The following is an 18,290-nucleotide window of genomic DNA, read 5'->3' as shown; positions in this document are numbered from 1 at the left end:
AGATTGTCCTGCACTGCCAAGCAGGCTTCATTCTAGCTGCTGATGCACAGATAAGAGGTTTTCTTGATACCAAACCACAGCATAACTCAGGAGGCACTGGAGGAATTCTATTAAGATTTAATCTGTGGCCCATTTACTTCCTGCAAATGAGACCCTGATCTCTTGGAGGTGGCATAGCTGCACTTCTCTTAGTATTGTAATGCAGCCTTCCTTTGTGGCAAATCTTTCACTTACAGCTGTATACAGCTGTCTTTTTACAACCAAAATCTTCTGTAGTGCCCAGAGGCTGTCTGAAACTGCTTGGAAATGCAATTGCCTGGTGAACAGAGAAGGGGGGGGGAAAAAAAAAGATCTGCACTAGATCTTTTGCCTGTAGCCTGTTGCTGATATGGGCTTGGAAAGGGAGCAGGTTTTTTTGGTGCAATGAATAGCACAATCACATCATCTTTTACTCGTTCGGTTGGGTTCAAGTCTAATCAAGGACAAAATGTTGCCAAGAGAAAGCAACCTGGTTTGCTGTGCTTTAAAGCAAATGGGTTCACCTCGCACAAGAATAATAGTTTCATGTTATGTTTGTGGTTGTTGTTTGTTTTGTGGTTTTTTGTTTGTTTGGGGGTTTTTTGTTTGTTTGATTTGGTTTGGTTTGGGTTTGTTTGTTTGTTTGTTTTTGTTTCTATGCTTTAAAAAGCATAAAACTATGTGTTGCAATGATCTGTTTCCAGTGGCTGTTTGGTTCTGAGGTTTAGATCTCATGGTGGATGCTTTTATTGCACAGCTCAATAAAATTGCCCTTAGGGGTCCTAGGTCCAGCGCACTTGATATGAAGCAAGAATAGAGAGACAAACCCATTTTTTTTCCTCAGCAGCTGACTCAAAACTCGTCGAGAAACCATCCCACACGCGTGTCTGTGACTTGCTTTTCCTCAACTTGCTTTCGAATCTCAAGACTTCCGAGCCAGTGCTGAGCACTTCTGCTTAGAAGCAGGTGGCCTTCTTCCCTGCCAACGAGCAGGGCGGCGGCAGTTGTGTGTCCGCCCGTTGTCCTGGGAGCGCGGTGTCGGTTCGGTACCGCCGGGTTCGGTACCGCCGGGCTCGGTAGCCCCCGCGCCGCTGCGGGGATGGGAGACGTCGCGCGGCCGCCAGGGGGCAGGAGGCGCGGTCCGCGCGCTGCCGTGGCTGCTGCGCGGGAGGCAGGCGCGAGCGAGGGGAGAGGCTGCTCCCTCTTCACAGCCCCGCGGCCGCCGGGAACCTGACCTCGGGTCCTCCGGTGTTCCCCGGGCGGAGGGGCCGCCGCCGCCTCCTCCTCCTTCTCCCATGCGCTGGAGGCCGTGGGGGTGTGGGCTCTCTCCGGCCTCCCACCCCCTCTTCCCGCCGCTGCACGGGAGAGCGATTCGTCGTGGGGCGATCGGGACGGGACGTGTGCGCCGCGAGGGACGCGGAGCGGGGCGCTGAGGCAAGGCCCGGCCCTGAGGAGGGAGCACCGCGCCAGGTGGGCGGCGAGCGGCCGGGTGGGCTCCGAGTCTCGCCGGGGAGAAGGCAGGCGGCGGGGGAGAAGCCGGTGCGGTTGGGGCGTGCGGGCAGAGCCCCGGGGTGGCGGGGGCTCGGGGGTGGCCGGAGTTGCGGGGCCGTGGTGAGCTCTTCTCGTCTGGGTTTGCCTTCAGAGCAGTGTCCCAGGAGCTTTGGCTCGCTCCTGTCTGTGAGAGGGCTTTCTGGTCTGCTCTGCGATCTTCTGCGCCTCGTGTTTTTGCCTGGTTTTGGCAGCGTAAGTAGCCATTTCAAAGTTGCTTTCCTTACACGCTCCGTTTCCATGGGCTGCATCCAGAGGGTGTGTGAGGAGCTGCTTCGCTTTGCCTCGGTGTCCCACCAGCAGCAGTATTGCACGTAGTCTGAGCCCAATCCAGCAGTTTGTACGAGAGAGTAAAAGAAGTGAATAACTTTCCGCACGAAGAATGCGTGTCGCAATTGTTCTTGTTTTGGGCCAGATCTTTTGGTCTATCTAAGCAGTGTGCAGAGCATGAACTGCGTTTGGCGTTTGGTGTTTCTCTTCACGCTCTTCTGCCTCTGGCTTTGTTACGCTGCGTTTTAATCTGTAGCAACACTTGTGCTGTTTGCATTTATTTGTCGGGCTACAGGGGTATAGGCTGAAGCAGAGGGGAATCTCAGCATGCCTTTTCTTCTTCAGCTGTAGCTTTACATCTTTTCAGTTGTCAGTGTATTCGTACTTGTGTGTTTAATAGCTCTTGATACACTCGCCATTGATTCATCCAAATGTGGTTTTTTTGAACTAGAAGCATGAGCAGTTTGGAATACCTGGCAGCACTGAGTTCCACAGGTTACTAAATTGTGTGGTGAAACTCATTCCTTTTGAATCTACTTCCTGATACTCTTCAGTCTTTGTAAAATGAATTGTACTTGTTCTCTGCTCCCTGTCCTTATTCCCTTTCAGGACTGTATTCTGTTGTTACATGTCTACCTCAGCTATCCCTTATTTCCAGGTAAAGAATTCTTAGCTTTTTAGTTGCTTCATGTATGGGAATTTTTCATTATCTCTTACCAGTGTCATCACCTTTTTTCCTGTATTTTTCAATTATTTTTTGCATTTTTTTGAATTAAGGAATGAGCAAAACTAATATATTCAAGATTTCAGTGTAACGGGTTACCTAGCAGCACGATGAGGTCTGCTAGCAGGGATGACAGATTTAAGTAGATGCATCATTAATGTGAGCAGCCAATAACATTAAGAGAAATATTTGTAACTCACTGTGTGGTCATCTGTTGATGAAGCAGTGTTTTATTTTTTTAATCAGAAACCACTAGGCAACTAGTTGTTAGTAACTTGATATAAAGGTATAATGCCATGGATGAAAAACTCACCTAATGGGCTCTTGAAATTCTGGAGATCTGTTCTGTGTGTTTCTCCTATCTTCTGTGGCAAGAGCAAGAACTGAAAATAGCCCAAATTTGTGGAACTGCCAATGCACTCTTACCAACCTGATATATCAAGCTGTAGCTTGTCAACTTGGACTTCCTTCTGGAATGAAATTAGTAGTTGTCTACTGGTTGATGTGATTTTTCACCCATTTGGTATCTCCAGGGTTTTAAAATTAAACTTGATACTGCTGAAATTCATTAGAGAGCTGTAATTCTTGATGCTTTCTTTTTCATTAACTCTCTCCCAGGGAATCTAGTGGGACAATGGAGTTAAATTGGCTAGAAGAATGCCTGTTGAGGAGAAAAGTTCTGTAAAATGAAAGTTTTTAGCAAAATTTGAAATAAGTCAGTTTGTTTGGCTTGTCATATAGAGTGTAGGTTGGAGATGCTGATATTTTGTAATAACTGTGCCCTGAATGTAGCTTGTCAGGTTTTATTTAAGAGGAGGGCTAATCCCAGGTCTTGTTGTTGATAACTCTAATCTGAAACAGCTCCATTGGAATTGAAAGAACAACTTCTGATTACTGACTCTGACTCTTGGAAACACTATGAGGTTTCTTGCACCAGCATGGTGCAAGATTTCTGTCTTTTTACAGTTCATAAAACGGGTTCATTCAGAGCTGCAGCAGGTTTAACAGCAGAAAATTAATTAGGTCGTTGGTAGGCAGTGATGATGATTTATGGTTTTTATGATTGTAGGGTAAAACCTTTGCTTTTACTGTAGACAAAATGAATTAACCATGCTAGGCAAACATGTATTAAGGGATTCATGAAAACTAACAAAATGAAAATGAAAACAACACAAAACCGAAAATGAGCAAAATCATCTTGAAGATTTAGATTGGTCCGGGTGTATGTTTCTGTGCAGGCAGTGACAGCAGAAAAGCTGATCTTCCAGGTAGAAGTCTTAATTATCTGTAAAATGACATCAGATGTGTGATATTCTGACCATTCAGTGGCACCTGTACTGAAAAAGTAGGTGGAGAAGAGCTGATCAGACTCTTAGTAATAATACTTCGGATTTTTGTACTTGAAAACTCAGGTTTATCAACAAGAGTTAAGTACAGTCAGTGTAGAGGCTTCTATGGGCTTTGAGTAGTTCTGCCAGAGAAAACTAAGGTTTGATGGTTAAACACTTAAAAAACAGGGAAACTCAAAAGTCAGCCATGCATAAACAATTTTAACTGTGTACCCTGTAGAGCTGTATTATAACAACAGGCTTCAGTTCTGGAGGTTTTGTTTTTTTTGTTTTGGTTTTTTAAGCAAGTAGGAAAAAGATAAACACAGAAAACTTACTTTAATAGGTTAACTTCTTAAATAGTTTGGATCTTGACAATATCACTTCTGCCGCTGTAGGCAGGCAAAATATTTTGTGGCTTTTAATTGTGAAATACTTCCCATGGTCATAGTGCTAGCTGGAGAATGTATTCTCTGAAAAGTCTTGTTCCCTTAAGCAGGCTTATACACAGCTGAGTTCTTATGTTTTCAGAAACAGCTTAACCTGATGAAAATGCAGTTTGAAGAATGAATCAGGTAGCTGTGAAGTTAACTCAGTTACAAATGTATGTGTGATCAATGGGTATGATTTAATTGTTAACCTGTAGTAGGTTAAATAAGAGTGGGTTATTGCATGTTTTGCTTTTAAATAGCTTCTTGCATTTAGGGCAGTACATTATACTAGAAAATTCTGTTAAAATACGTTAGATTTTTAAGGAGAATTCATGGTCTAGTATTTTGTTTAGAAGGTGTTAAACAGATTTAAGTAAAAAAGACTGAATAACAGGGTGATCTGATGGGTGCTGAGTTCGGCCCTGTCTTATTCTGTATAAAGGGAGCATAGCTGAAGCCATGTGCCTCAGTGTTGCCTACCTGATCTTTTGTTTTGTTTTGGCTTTTTGAGTTAATTGAAAATAGCAGATACAAATTCTGTAATTTAAAACAACTTGGTTTTCTCCTCCTAGAATGTTTATGTCCCACCCATTTTTCTCTTGTGGACTTGTGAGTGTCATATCACACACCAAATTCATGTAAATTCTCTACGTGGGTGATGACATTCCTAGAGCTGGGTCAGTGTCTGTCATTTTTGGTTGCAGTTGAACAATCAGCACTTACCAACAGCATCTACAAACAGCCATTACCTCTTTTTAAAATGGTAGTACCAGGTGTTAAATGTGGGGATTCTTGGCAGGAACTGTTACAGCAGTAGAAATACCCCACCGCTGATAGGATCTCAATATGATCCTTGTGAGAGAAAGTAGTCTTATCTGTTGGCTAGGTGATATATGTGTTAGGTGCTGGAATATGGGTGTCTCTTTTTAACACTACTACTGACCTGCTGCGTGCTGCTGAACAAGGCTTATTGGCATCTTTCTCCCATTTCCTTTATCTCTGAACAAGGTATGGTGATTACAGGATACTGGCCCACTGTTAAATTTCCAGATAATTTGCATGTAAAGTGATTTAAGCTTGAGAAAAAAAGGCACTGGAATACACATATCTATTGTATATGAACAAAACCAAATGATATAGCATATGCCTTACAGGTTTATTTTACTGTGTTTCTACAAATCCCATCTTAAGGACTTGCTTGTTGGCTATTTCACATCAGTCCTGTGCTGCTGCTACTTGGCATCCCACTTCAGTATTTATTTTGGTCCTTGTTTTGGAATTTCCCTTCACAGTAAGATTCCTTACTCCTTATATGGAAGACTTTATTTTAAAAATTACTTTTTTGGTTTTGGTTTTGGTTTTTTTGTGTCAGTTCTGTAGATTCTTTTCTCATTAAGTGCTAGAGCCACTATCTCTTTTCCTTAACGCTCGATCTAAGAGCTAATAAAGTCCAGCAAAAGCTTATCAGTAACTTTAGTGGCCTTTTGATCAGGGCATTCCCATGTGATGTGCTCTTGTCATTGGAAGGACCACTGTCTTCAGCCATGGAAGTTTAGTGGCATTTTAAAACTCATTTTGGTATTTCTTTAAAGCCTGTCTGTTGACATGTTTGCATTCAAGCGTAAGGAACTGCTTCTGTGTGTCTCCTGGTTTTACAAGCAGGCGGTGCTCTTTTATTTCTTCAATGGGACTAACGCTGTGTGTGAGCTGTGGTTAAAACTCATTCTCTGATTGCCTGCATAGCTGGTAGACTGACTTGGCAGAAACCATGAATGCACCTGTTATCAGGCATTGACTAATATTCCTCATTTGCATTAATCGGTGTTAAACATGAAAATTTTCAAGTGGTCTGACTGCATGTGGAGGTTACCCTTGCCTGAAGTGTGGAGTTGCTTAAACATTTTTCCATATCATCACTGCAGAAAGCTGTCTGTGCAATAGAAATCAAAATTAAAATCTCTTTTACCAAGAACAGGGAATGCTCTACAGCATTAGAACTGTGACTTGAGGTGTACACAAGATCAAACTGACAAGATACGAGTTATAAAAGAAGCAGCGAGGAAGGCTCTGTCAGCAGAGATGTATTTAGCATCTTCATCTCAGTTGTGGAAAGAAGTGGATAAGCTTCAGGGATCTGGAAGTAAATTTTACAGATGAGTTGGTGACATTTAGCAGGGTCATAGAAGGTACATTTGTGGCCCAATGGCAGTTTGATAGTGAGTAGAATCTTTCCGAATGTTTCTGTCAATCTAGAAGTAGGGCTGATGTGATGCCTTGGACTTTGTGTGCACAAGAGGTGGGGAAAGGTCTGTCCTTTGTGACTGCATGGCCTAGTGAGATAAAAGACCAGGAGGAGAAGGCTGCCCAAAGTTAAATATTTGCTGTCAGTCTAAGGACACTGTCCCTAACCCTGTGCAGTGTGGTTTCCTGCTTGTTGCCTTCTATGTGAGTCATCGTACCCAAGTTAATTAGTCTTTTCTCTGCTCTTGTTTTGGGAAGAGGATGGATAAAGAACCCTCTTTTAAATGCCTTTCTTAAGAGAAACTACTTTTTGTTGAAAAACATTTGTTGCGCATAGCCTTGCTGGATCAGCACTTGGATCTGTGTGAGCATGGAATACTGCTCCCCTAGGAGAAAAACGTCACTTAGATACTCAAATATCCTGTGACTAAGATCTGTAACCTCGAATAAGGCAGATTCCCCTGACAGTCCATTTGGATCAGCTGGAGAGAAGTGCACGGAAGGACAAACCCATGTCTAAATGGCAAGTTCAGCAAAACTGTTGACAATAATCTGAGAGTAAATGTTGACTTGGAAAGTTTTCATATGTCTTGAAATGTTTTTCCATGGTAAAGGTGATAGCTGTAGTCAGGCTTGGTACCATCAGGCTGGTATTGGTCGTATAGTATACTTGTATTTTTGTTTGGTTATTTTTATCTAAACCATGTAGTTTCTACGAAAGTAAAAAGAAGAAATTATTCTGTTTATCAGATTGGCAAAGAGAAGCAAGAGACTGTCCAATCCCACCCTGTGTAATTACAAGAAAATGACATTCCATGACACAGGCTGCCCAGAAGGGTGATAAATTATATGGAATGGATGCAATTACTTAATCTGGCAGCAATGAAAGCTCTGTCTCATTTTTCTGTAGTTCCATGAAGCTGCATTCACTTGGGAGGTGAGTGTAAAACAGTGGGCAAACCTCCTCGAAGATCTTCAGGATCTGAATGTGGAATTTAAGCACTTAACTAGAACAGAATAAGAATAAGGATTTAAAATAATAGGGTGTGTTAACCATTAACTGTTGGTATTGTTCAGCTTTGACGGCCCAGGAAACACAGTTCATGTGTTGAAACACAGAGGTTAAAGCAGGATGTCCGTTTTTATTTCTTTTCTAGTGATAAGCAGCCATTAAAAATGTCATTTTCTATATTCCTTACTTTTTCAGAAATTGCTGGTACTTGTCAATACAAACTGCAAATCAAAAAGGCTTTGACTTTTTTTTTTTTTCTTTATCTCACAGTAAAGGGATTTACTCACATTAGCATTAAGGAGTTTAGAGTACTCTTGTTGCTTCTCATAGGAATGTTTACAATTTTGCAGGGTCAGGTTCAGATTTATTACTTAGGCACCAACAATGCTGCTGTAATTAATCAGTTGTCATGCAGCTTCCCCCTCTCCCTGTGTTTGTTGCTGGCCAGATTCATTACACCAGGGCTAAATGCAAAGTGATAGCTCGTGAGCATGTTTAAATAATAGTAACTAGTAACTATTTTAAAAATGGAAAAAAAAATTCTTTGTGCAGTTTTGAGTTATATGAAGGGGCATGAAGGAACTAATATGTCTTTGCTGTTCTCATACTGTTAGATTTGGACAGAAACTGACCCCACTTCTTTTGAACCATGCTGCTTGTGATTAAATTGTGATTGTTTCTACTGCTTTGAAATGGAAGAGGGAGAGAAACTCTTTCCAAATGTATCTTGCAGGCAGTTGAGGGTTCACAAAGGTAGGGTTTGCTTGTTTCTGCTTTTTGTTTTGCCCTTGCGTTAGAAGGGCATTTTAAAACTCTGGGCTTTTCAAAATTCCTGTTTACCCAGACCGTACAGAAAGTGTCAAGCAGTGCCCAAAGAGTGATTACATTCGAGTTGCATTCCTTTCAGCAGGTCTTCACCTATCTCCAACAGTGAGTGCTCAAGTAGAAGACTGCAAGTCACTGTGTAAAATCCTATATTTTCTGTCTTTAAGCAGTATACACAACAGCAGTAGACTGATTAAAAAAAACAAACAAAATACAAAACATGGTCGCCTTTTTTTTAAAGATCATTACTGATCTTGCCTGTTCTGCCCATGGTGTGGGGACTATTTAAAGCAGCAACTGAGGTCCACAGTGTGGGAGGAGTTACTCAGTTTTCTTTGCCAGCAGTTTGCAGTTGGCTATTCATGTCTTGCAAATTCAAGAAATCTCTCATTCACATTTAATTCCCCACTTTTCATTTTGTAGACATATTGATATTTTGTCTGAAGCATGAAGTGATGTCAGGTGAAGGTCACTACACTATAATTACCTGCCCTCAAAATAAGTTCAGGCTCTATTGCCAAGAGATGACCTTTGATTTATTTTTACCTGATGCAATAAGGGCCCTATTTAGAGTTCACTTTCACTTATTTAGGCACAATCACAGCCACTTGAATAGGTTTGCTTCAGCAAGAATGGTTACAAAAGTTCCCTAATTATGGTGTGATGATGTCAGAGGTTTCTGCAGATTAGATGTGTTTGATAAACTGAATTAGATTTGGCATTTATTGTATCCAGAAAAGAGAGGTGAAAAGCAAGAGTGCGTTTTGTTGGGACTGCCAACTCCTACTGCAACTGCTACTGCTAAGTAGTGTTTCTAAACTGTGTCTGATCAACAGACACAGTGAGGAAAGATGCTTATGCTTGTTATATATAGGAAGAAAATAATACTTTGATCTGAAGTCATCATTCATTTTAGATGCAGCCAGAAGTCTGTATTTATTTATAGTCAGTGCCTTGTATTGTGGTAGACGTGCTTTCCTGCTCTTGGGTAATATCTTAATCCAAGCATGGCACTGTGCTGTGAGGAGCAGGGTCCCTCAAAACTAGATGTAGCTTGCCCAAACTGCTGTGTTGTAAAATGGGATTGCAGATAGGATGGCTTATCCTGAATAAAGAAGTGTGTGGCTAAATGAGAAGCCAGGATACAGTCACCTTTTTACTATGCTGTGATTAGCTACTGCTGGTTTCCACTGTTTAGTAAAAAGGGGATTTCCCTTCCTTTCTTTGCAAGTCCATGCAGGAGTTGTTTCTTAGTTATCTTCAATCCTTCTGGCTTTTGCAGATATGAGTGTTGGGTACTTGTATGCATCAACCCCATTGAATGACTGCAAAGTCAGATTATACAGTCAAGTCTTAGACCTGCTGTCAGGCAAACCTGTCTTGAAAGCAGTAGCAGATTTACTTAGAGGCTGAGGAAACACTCAAGACTAGAACTCGAGCTGGTCTGTAAAGGGTGACTGGAAGTCAAAAAGGGATACAGTCTAATACCATTAGTTTAGGTTTTTGCATAACACAAATAGCAAAGCTGATAAGGGTTGTTGTTGGTTCTGTGAGTATCTGTCAGCCACAAACTCATTATTCACAGATCACATCTGCCAAGCTATGTATTTCCTGATAGTGAGATTTTAATCTGCATCAAGTGAAATGTTTCAACTTTGCTGCTCAATGACTGATAGCCTGAGATTCCCTGAATGTATTATTATCTCCATGTTTTTAGTGTCAAGGACTGGTATCTCCTGTAAAAGTATAACAGTTTATGCTGTTTACATTGAATGGACTGAAATACTAACTGTCATCTAGACCACCAGAGCAGACAAGGCATCAGAGCAAGAAAAGCTTTGTAGGATGTCTAAAATCCCTTTCAAACAGACAGGATAAGAATAAACAGCTCCCACTCCCCATCCTTAAAGGATCTTGCAGTTCAGTTCTAAAATGCATAAAGCTGAAGGGGTGACCACATGGATGTATGATTAATACTAGCTTTAGGATTTTTCTGGAAATCTGAACCAAATAAGGACTTCAGGAAAATTATATTCAGACACTTCAGTCTCAAGGGATAGAGTTGAGAACACAAATTGTTTCTGGGTTTCTTAACATAGAATTTTAGGTCTCTTCTACTGTTACTAATCATATTGACTCTTCATTACCCTTTCTAAAAAACAATAACAATGTTACTGTTGCTTGTCATCCTTACTAATTGCTGTTTGTAATACTGTTGTTTGTCATCCTTCCCATAAAGAAGAGATGCACCTCTGCAAATGCAAACCTGGCTTCAAGGTCAGACTGGATGGGGCCTTGAGCAACCCGATCTAATGGGAGGTGTCCCTGCCCATGCAGGAGGGCTAGAACTACATGACCTTGAAGGTCCCTTCCAACCGTAGCCATTCTATGATTTTATGTTTCTATGAAATGTACACCTTTAAATGGGAAAGCCTTAACAGCACAATTTGCATCTGATGCTGTTATCATGGTTGCCCATCCAGTTTTTTAAGAGTGAACTTTTAGATTCTGTATGCATCAAGCTCAGAAGATAAGGATATTTAGTGTCTAAATTTTATTGTGGATGAAGTCTGGGAAGCAGTTCTTAAGCATGTTCTCTGAGATACACCTGTGTTTAGTTGCATGAAGATTTAATATTTCCAAGTATATTTATGACAGCATTGACATTCTTGCAGTTGGCTGTCAAGATCCACTGGTATTTTGTCTCATGTTGGGTTTAGATTCCCTGATATTCTGTTTCAGGATTATGAAAGGAATAATTAACTTCATGGTGCTCTTGTAAGACCTCTCATTAGACCTATTTTTCATCATTAGGTAGAGACAAAGTAATTTAAGCAATATTTTATAACTAGAATATTTCAAGATGTATCAGGAGCCTAGACTCTGAAATCCACAATGCAAGATGCATAAGCTACATGGTGTAGCTGTGTTTCTGTCTTTGATCTAGCAGTTGTTATCTGTACTGTCTCTTAAAAATAAAGAATCCATTTCTTTCAAGACAAAGGTATATGACATTTCTTTCAAGACAAAGATGAACAGTTGATTTGTTATGCTTCATTCAGCAAAGACATGTTCAGGGTTTATTTGAATGCCATAGTGTTACAGTGCTATTAATTTTGGACATACGTCACTTATGTTTCAGTGGTCCCTACAGCACATTCCCAAGTGGATTCCTGAAAAACTTCTACATCCTTGCATCTGGCCACTAGCCACTAGATATTTAGTGCCAAAGTTCTCCCAAATGTTAGAGGATGCTTTACTGCTGAATCTTTGAGCTTCTAAGATGTTACACCTTTGAACCCCCAGTACAGTACAGTGCCTTAAAGTCCTTGCCCAATTCTTTCATGACAGTGGAGTTGCAGCAGTACTGATATTTGAGCAGTGCTAGTCACTTTGATTTAATAGGAGCTCAATTAAGGTGGTAATTGCACAAAAGAAAAAGAAATACCTTCTTTTTGCCAAAATAAAGTAGTTAGGTTTGCTGACTTCAGGAGAGGACCAAAGGGAAGAAGACTTTCATTGAGTTTAATGTTTATTACAAAAGCCCTGGTCACTTTCTTTGGACATTCACTAGTACAAAATGTGTGTCACTTGGTAGTTGCTGTTGTTCTTGCCTCCAATTATGGCAGTAGTCAAATACATGTTAAAACACTTGTCCTTGAAAACTTGTGTAGAAAACTATTGGACAAGTTATTTTGGAGTGCATGCCTATGGTAAGCTCCACTAGAGAGAGTGCAGGAAGCCAGTGGTCTGCAGTGCAGCACTGCATTGAGTCACAGTGGTATCTTTTTTGGACTTGCAAGACCTTCCTTTGCCAGCAGAATGGATGAGAGTTCTTGCTTGGCTGTGGCCTCCTCACATATCTGTTTGTTAATGTGTTTTCTTTATAAGCAGATGGGCTAATAAACTGGGACTAAATTGCCTTGTTTTTGCATGTAGTAACAAATAGTTATGTTTTGTTATGGTTTTTGTTTTGTTTTTTATCGTTCTTCTGAAAGAAAGGACTTCTGTCAAAATCCTATTAAGGTCTTGAGAGAATGCCAGCCTTTCTTTAGAATGCTTAACCCAAACCAGAGAACTGTATAACAGGCAGAGAAATCTCTGAAGTTCCCTGGGAATTATTTTTATCTCATTTTTAAATTATCTCATCTGTACAAATACAGTTCACCTTCCAGTAACTTGGATGATCTATAGTGACCTCTTCAAAGGACTAAGAAGGCTTCTTTTGGAGGTTGACTAACTTTGAAAAGTGGCTTGGCTTGACTTTCAGTGTCCCTGTATAAATGCAGCTTTATCACTTGTCTGCTCTGTAACAATGTATGAGTATTCCCAGAAGGTACTGCTGTTTGGAGGTATTACTTTTGCAGAGAGTTGTTTCCTCCACTGATACTCCAAAGAAAATATTTTGTTTCTGAAAAAGCAAGCACAGATTTCAAGTTGTCATCACATACTCCCTTTTGTGTTCCAACACTGTTACCTCAATCACCTCACAAGTCTTGTGAGCAGAATAGGATGAGGAACTTAAAAGCTCCTGCTTTGAGACTGCATGTGTTCAGGTAGCACCATGGCAGGAACACCGCTTTTTAAAAATTGTTTTTTGTTAGGAAAACAGTATATTTAAGCATTCATCTACTATCTCATTGCTTCTGGACACTATGAAGTTCATAATTTTTATATTGTTAGAGATGTTTCTGTGTGTTCACAGAGCATTGCTGGCTCTTTATACTATACTGTTAGCATGGATCAGCCCTAACTTAGAGAGAGGGGGGCATCATATCAGGTTTTCTATTTGTGTTGGAGCCAAGCAGAGTTTTTTGTGGTAGGCTAATGATACTCACATCTATTTATTAGCAAGTCAAATGTTTATTTCCAAGGATAGCTTGTCACCCAGGAACACACAAGCTTCACCTATGTATGCTGTTGAATGTTGCCTTATACTCAGTCCAAAAAATTTATTTTCTGAATAACAGCCTCCTCTATTTTGTTCCTTTTTTCCTGTGTGGAGGATATTGATGTTTGGGCATGGATTTACAATCATAGAATCATAGAATTTTCTCCCCTAAACCATGACCCCCCAAACCACATCCAAAAAACCCTTAAACACATCCTGGGATGGTGACTCAACCAGCTCCCTGGGCAGCCTATTCCAGTGTCTGACCACTCTTGCTGTGTTGGGTTTTTTTTTTCCTCCTCTCCAGTCTAAACCTACCCTGTCACAGCTTGAATCCATTCCCTTTGTTCTGTCACTAATTGCATGAGAAGAGACCAGCAGCAGCCTCTCTACAGTGTACTTTCAGGTAGTTATAGAGAGCAATGAGGTCTCCCCTCAGCCTCCTTTTCCTAAATTCTGGTGGTAAATGATGTCTTAAAAACTATGAAAAAAAGACTTGTGTTCTGCCAGACAGAAATGCTCATTAAACAGGTGGGTGAAAGACATTTCCTCTTCGCAAAAGGAAGGCATCTTCTAACTGTACAACAATTATGTAATATAGATGATGAGAGGGGTGTCTCCCAGCTGTGTTACTAACAAATAGCTGATTATATTGCTGAAATATGTTGCGTGTTACTTTCTTTCTACATATGCCTTCAATTAGGTTTGCAGAATTTTTTTTTTCTATGACCTTTTCAAATAGGATGTGTTACAACTTCTAGTGAGGCTGATGGGCCCTTGGTTTTCATGTGAAAAACTGCAGGTCCTCAAAACCACCATCTACCTGTTGATATAATCTGAAATTAAATCCTGTTGTAAACCTGTGTTTTGAAGAAACTCATACTAAGGTATCACGAAAGTTAGAAGACACCTTGTGTTCTGAAAAGAGCTTTCAAGGAAAGTCACGAAAGAAGATGGTCATCCTCATGGGTTACTATTTCAAAGAAGTGAAAAAGAACAATTTTTTTTTTCTGGCACTCAGTTTGATTTTTTTGTTTTCTGGTGCATGTTTTTTAAAGTTGTATAAATCTGATGTCCGTATAAAGTAGATTTTCAGGATTTGAGAGTTACAAATCCTATCAGAATTACTAATCAACTTAGCAATGTTACTCCAGAATGCTTCCTTTGCAATTGATCTCAATTAACCAACTCTATGTCATAATTCATACCGTAGCAATATAATTAATTTGATTATGGAACTTCTACTAAGGTGTTAAATCCCTGTTTAAGCTCATTATTGAGTTTTAGAGGTCTTTAGTGAATTTTAGATCAGGTTCATTACGACCAGATTTTCACTTTTATGTTTTTTTTATTACTACTGCATGTTCAGCAGCTCCAGAATTGGTGTTGTGAACAAATATTAAGAAAAATGAAATGTAGAGCAAAAACTAAACAAATTCTACTAGTCATATATATTCTACTAGCTCATGACCTATAGATGAACACTTGCTTTTTCCTGTTACTTGCAAGGATTAATGTGTTGTAAATTAATGTCACAACCCTTGTTTGGTTTTTAATTAAATTGTATGTACTTGAAGAAGGACTGAAGCAAAATCGTTTGAATTGTGGCACGGTCCAGTATATTAATATTTTTACAAGCCAAAATTTGCATCTTGTGAATTATTATTTTGGGAAATTGTGTGTATGGTTGCTGCTGGATTTCACTAATTTTCAGTTTTTCTACCAGATTTACAGAGGCGAATTAAATGTTGCAGAATTGGATGCCAAATAGTTTACACATTTTTCCTTAGAATTCTGAAGAATGAGCTGAAATTGTTCTTTGAGAAGTGAATATTGCATTGAATTAAGGAACAGGTCTAGAAATGGGGCCAAAATTCATATCTAACCAGAATGGCCCTCAGCCTCACAATTATTGTCTTATTTAGGGTTTTTTGGTTCTTCTCTCTAGTAATAAGCACAACTTTATAGAAACGTAGGCACCTTCACCTAGATTAGTTGGTAAGGCAGTGGATGAAGTGGGGCCCTGAGGCACCAGGGAGTGCCTCTGCTTTTGGTGCAGACTGTTGAGTCACTGCTCCTATCACAGGGGCGTGAGTCACCAAGCTCTTTGCAAAGTCAGATGATTCCAGAGGCTATGTTTAAAAGACAACTGGTAGTTGCACCTGTGTCTTTCTGTTTGTTGTCATTTGGACTGTGGGGTTATTGTTGCAGTTTGGTTTTGTTTCTGTTTTGCTTTGGGTTTTTTTATTGTTGTTTTTTTAATTAGGTTTTAGGCAAAGAAATGAAAACTTCTGGATCTTGATCAAGCTTAGATTGGAGGCAAGCACTGAGGTTTCTTGGACTGCAGTACTTCTGGACACACCCAAAAGGAGAACTTTCAAGTTTTCAAAGCATTTAAAGTAATACAGGGAGGCACCTTCAGGGTTAGGTGGAATAACTTGCAATTTTTGTTTTACTGAAACTGTTTGCTCTGTGTAAGCATCAGAACTTTTAATCAGATCTCATGATGGATTTCTCTGTCATGCAGCTTTCAGAGATGAGTGTATCTTTTAATGTCATTAATGAATATTTGAAGAAATTAAAACTGTGGTGATAGGTGTTAATAGCTGTAGTTCAAGCTGTTTCATATATGCTTAAATTATATAGCTAGATAAACCTGGTGCACTGTGAGGTGCTTTATCAATTGTAGTGAATTTTGGCTGTAATCTAAAGGATTTGCATTGAATGTTATTTTTAGAGATGTGAGCAACTAGACTGATAGATAACATATACCTTACCAATGTGCAAGGCAATGGATTAAAAGGCAATGTTAAAGGGTATAATCTTTTTTTCTTTAAGTATTTGTAAATGGTATTTTTTTTCCCGTAAATAGTATAAAAAGAGAGCTTTGCACATCAGTGGAAACATGACTTTGGAATGATGCTAAAGTTTCAAAGCTACTTCAAGTTGTCATTGTCAGTAGCTGGCCAGAGACATAATGTAACCAGGAAGATAAATACTGGAGGAAATTTAAGTTGGCTTGCTATATATTTAAGATAAAAGAGGCTAAAAGCTCAGAGCAAATCAGAACTAAGTTCATAGAATCATAGGAAGTTAGGGGTTGGAAGGGACCTCAGAAGATCATCTAGTTTAACCCCTCCCTGCCAAAGCAGGGTCACTTATAGCAGGTCACACACATACAGGAACACGACCAGTTTGGCTTTAAATGTCTCCAAGGAAGGAGACTCCACAACCTCCCTGAGCAGCCTGTTCCAGTGCCCTGGTTCTGTTAGTGTATGTTTCTACATAATGTCTCATATCCTTGGTGTGAATTAAAATAGAGGGTCTTGGAATGTTTCAGTAGATACTGTCTATGTGTACATGTTAAGAAATTTCTGTTACAGTTAGTACATAGATGAATATGGACATATGTGAGTTGACAGGATTTACAAGAAGTATAGATTGATGCTTAAATGACATTGGAATTCATGAAAGTGAAACGCCATCCACTCACAATGCACAAAGAGTATAGTCACATGAAAAATTGCATGAGTGGTCCCATGATATTTAAGAGGTTAGGATAACTAGTTCATTGACTTTCTGATAATTTTCAAACTGCTTTGCAGGAAGGCATTTCTTTAAATCAATTAGCCAAGGAAGAAATCTCACTGTTGCCTTTGCAGTAGAATTTCTTACTCTTTTCTTAAATTTCTGTACAGTCTTTTTGGCATCTGTCCTGATAATTCTTTGTATTGGGTTATCTAGCTCTTTGACAAATCTTAATGTGTCCTTTTCAGCAAATTTCTGGCATTACCTATGACCCTACTAAATTATTTTTCTCTCAGTTATTGTTGTTACTCATGTCTGACTACAAGTGGGCTGCTAGGCAGAGATAATGATTAAGGAGACTCTGCAGGTAATGTTGAGACTGTCAGAGTAAATTCCAGTAAATACCAAGATAAAGGATGGTTATGATTAGCTCATAACTTGATAGCTGAGACTCGAAGGAGCTGTTTGAAGGTGTTAGGATCACTTATTTGCAGTGTAAAAGGGGGGTACTTTAATCATGGTTATTTTCTGTGATACACAACACCTCTCCCTTTGACTGTCATGCCATGGTTGTTCTAGAGAGGAGATTTGAGTTTTGTTCCATCCTGCATGGAGGGGTTGGTTGGTTGGTTGGTTTTCAGTGGAGACCAGGGGGTTGTTGTTTTTTTCTTCCCTATCTAATTTCACAGATTTTTTTTTTTCCTCTTCCCACTTGGAGGTGAAATGGGAAGGGTTGCTGAAATGTCAAGTATTTTAATGCAGTGGAGAAAGTTTTGCTAACCTTGCTAAAGTAGAGGAGTGTGGGTTATTCCAGTTGAGATATCTATTCTGCTGTAAATAGGGTTACTAGAAAGTCTTTTGCTACATAGTTTTATAGTGCTTTTAAGCATCCTGTGGAAAGGTTATTTGACTTTCACATTTGCAAGTCTTACTGCAGTGAGTAGCACATAGTACAGTTATCGGGCTTTTGGAAGTTTCCATGCCAAAATTCATGTTATTTAATCCTGGTGTTAACTGTATAGCCATTTCAGGTATTCATTTTGCCCTGGGTTGTCTGGACGGAAAATGATTTTCATGGTTGCACATTTTCATATCAAAAACACCACTGCCAGAATGACATTTCTTTCAATAGGCTGTAAGCACCTAAACACTTAAGAGCTTGTTTTCAAAATTATTTAAGTCGCTTAGATACTTAGCAGTTTTTACACTGTATGCTGCAGATGATATTTCAAAAGAAATGCATCTATGAGTTGCAGTAAGAAGTGTTTTGAAAAAGGCATTGAAATACTCTTGAAAGTTGAGTTCGTAATGCAGCCTGCCATTGGCAACGATGATACAGATGAACTGAAAAAATGGAAAACATATGCATGGACATTAAGCACTCTTAAAGAACAACCTTCAGAAACACCAGAGGTCTTTCCCTTGCTTCTTCATAAAACTAGATCTATAACAGTATCTTCTTTGCTTTGCAAAT

General features: G+C 39.7%; 1 protein-coding gene across 1 annotated transcript in view; it reads left to right on the top strand.

Moving 5' to 3' along the window:
- Positions 1–1,190: 1,190 nt before the first annotated feature.
- THSD4 (thrombospondin type 1 domain containing 4) overlaps positions 1,191–18,290 on the top strand; it is a 244,548-nt gene continuing 227,448 nt past the window's right edge. Inside the window, exon 1 of the mRNA XM_030456848.1 lies at positions 1,191–1,488. The gene's annotated coding sequence lies outside the window, so the exon portion shown is untranslated. The remainder of the gene's footprint in view (positions 1,489–18,290) is intronic.

The sequence above is a fragment of the Calypte anna genome, chromosome 10, assembly GCF_003957555.1.
Source record: "Calypte anna isolate BGI_N300 chromosome 10, bCalAnn1_v1.p, whole genome shotgun sequence".
NCBI lineage: Eukaryota > Metazoa > Chordata > Aves > Apodiformes > Trochilidae > Calypte > Calypte anna.
The sequence above is the reverse complement of the archived record's forward strand: the minus strand, read 5'-3'. Positions and strand labels throughout refer to the sequence as shown.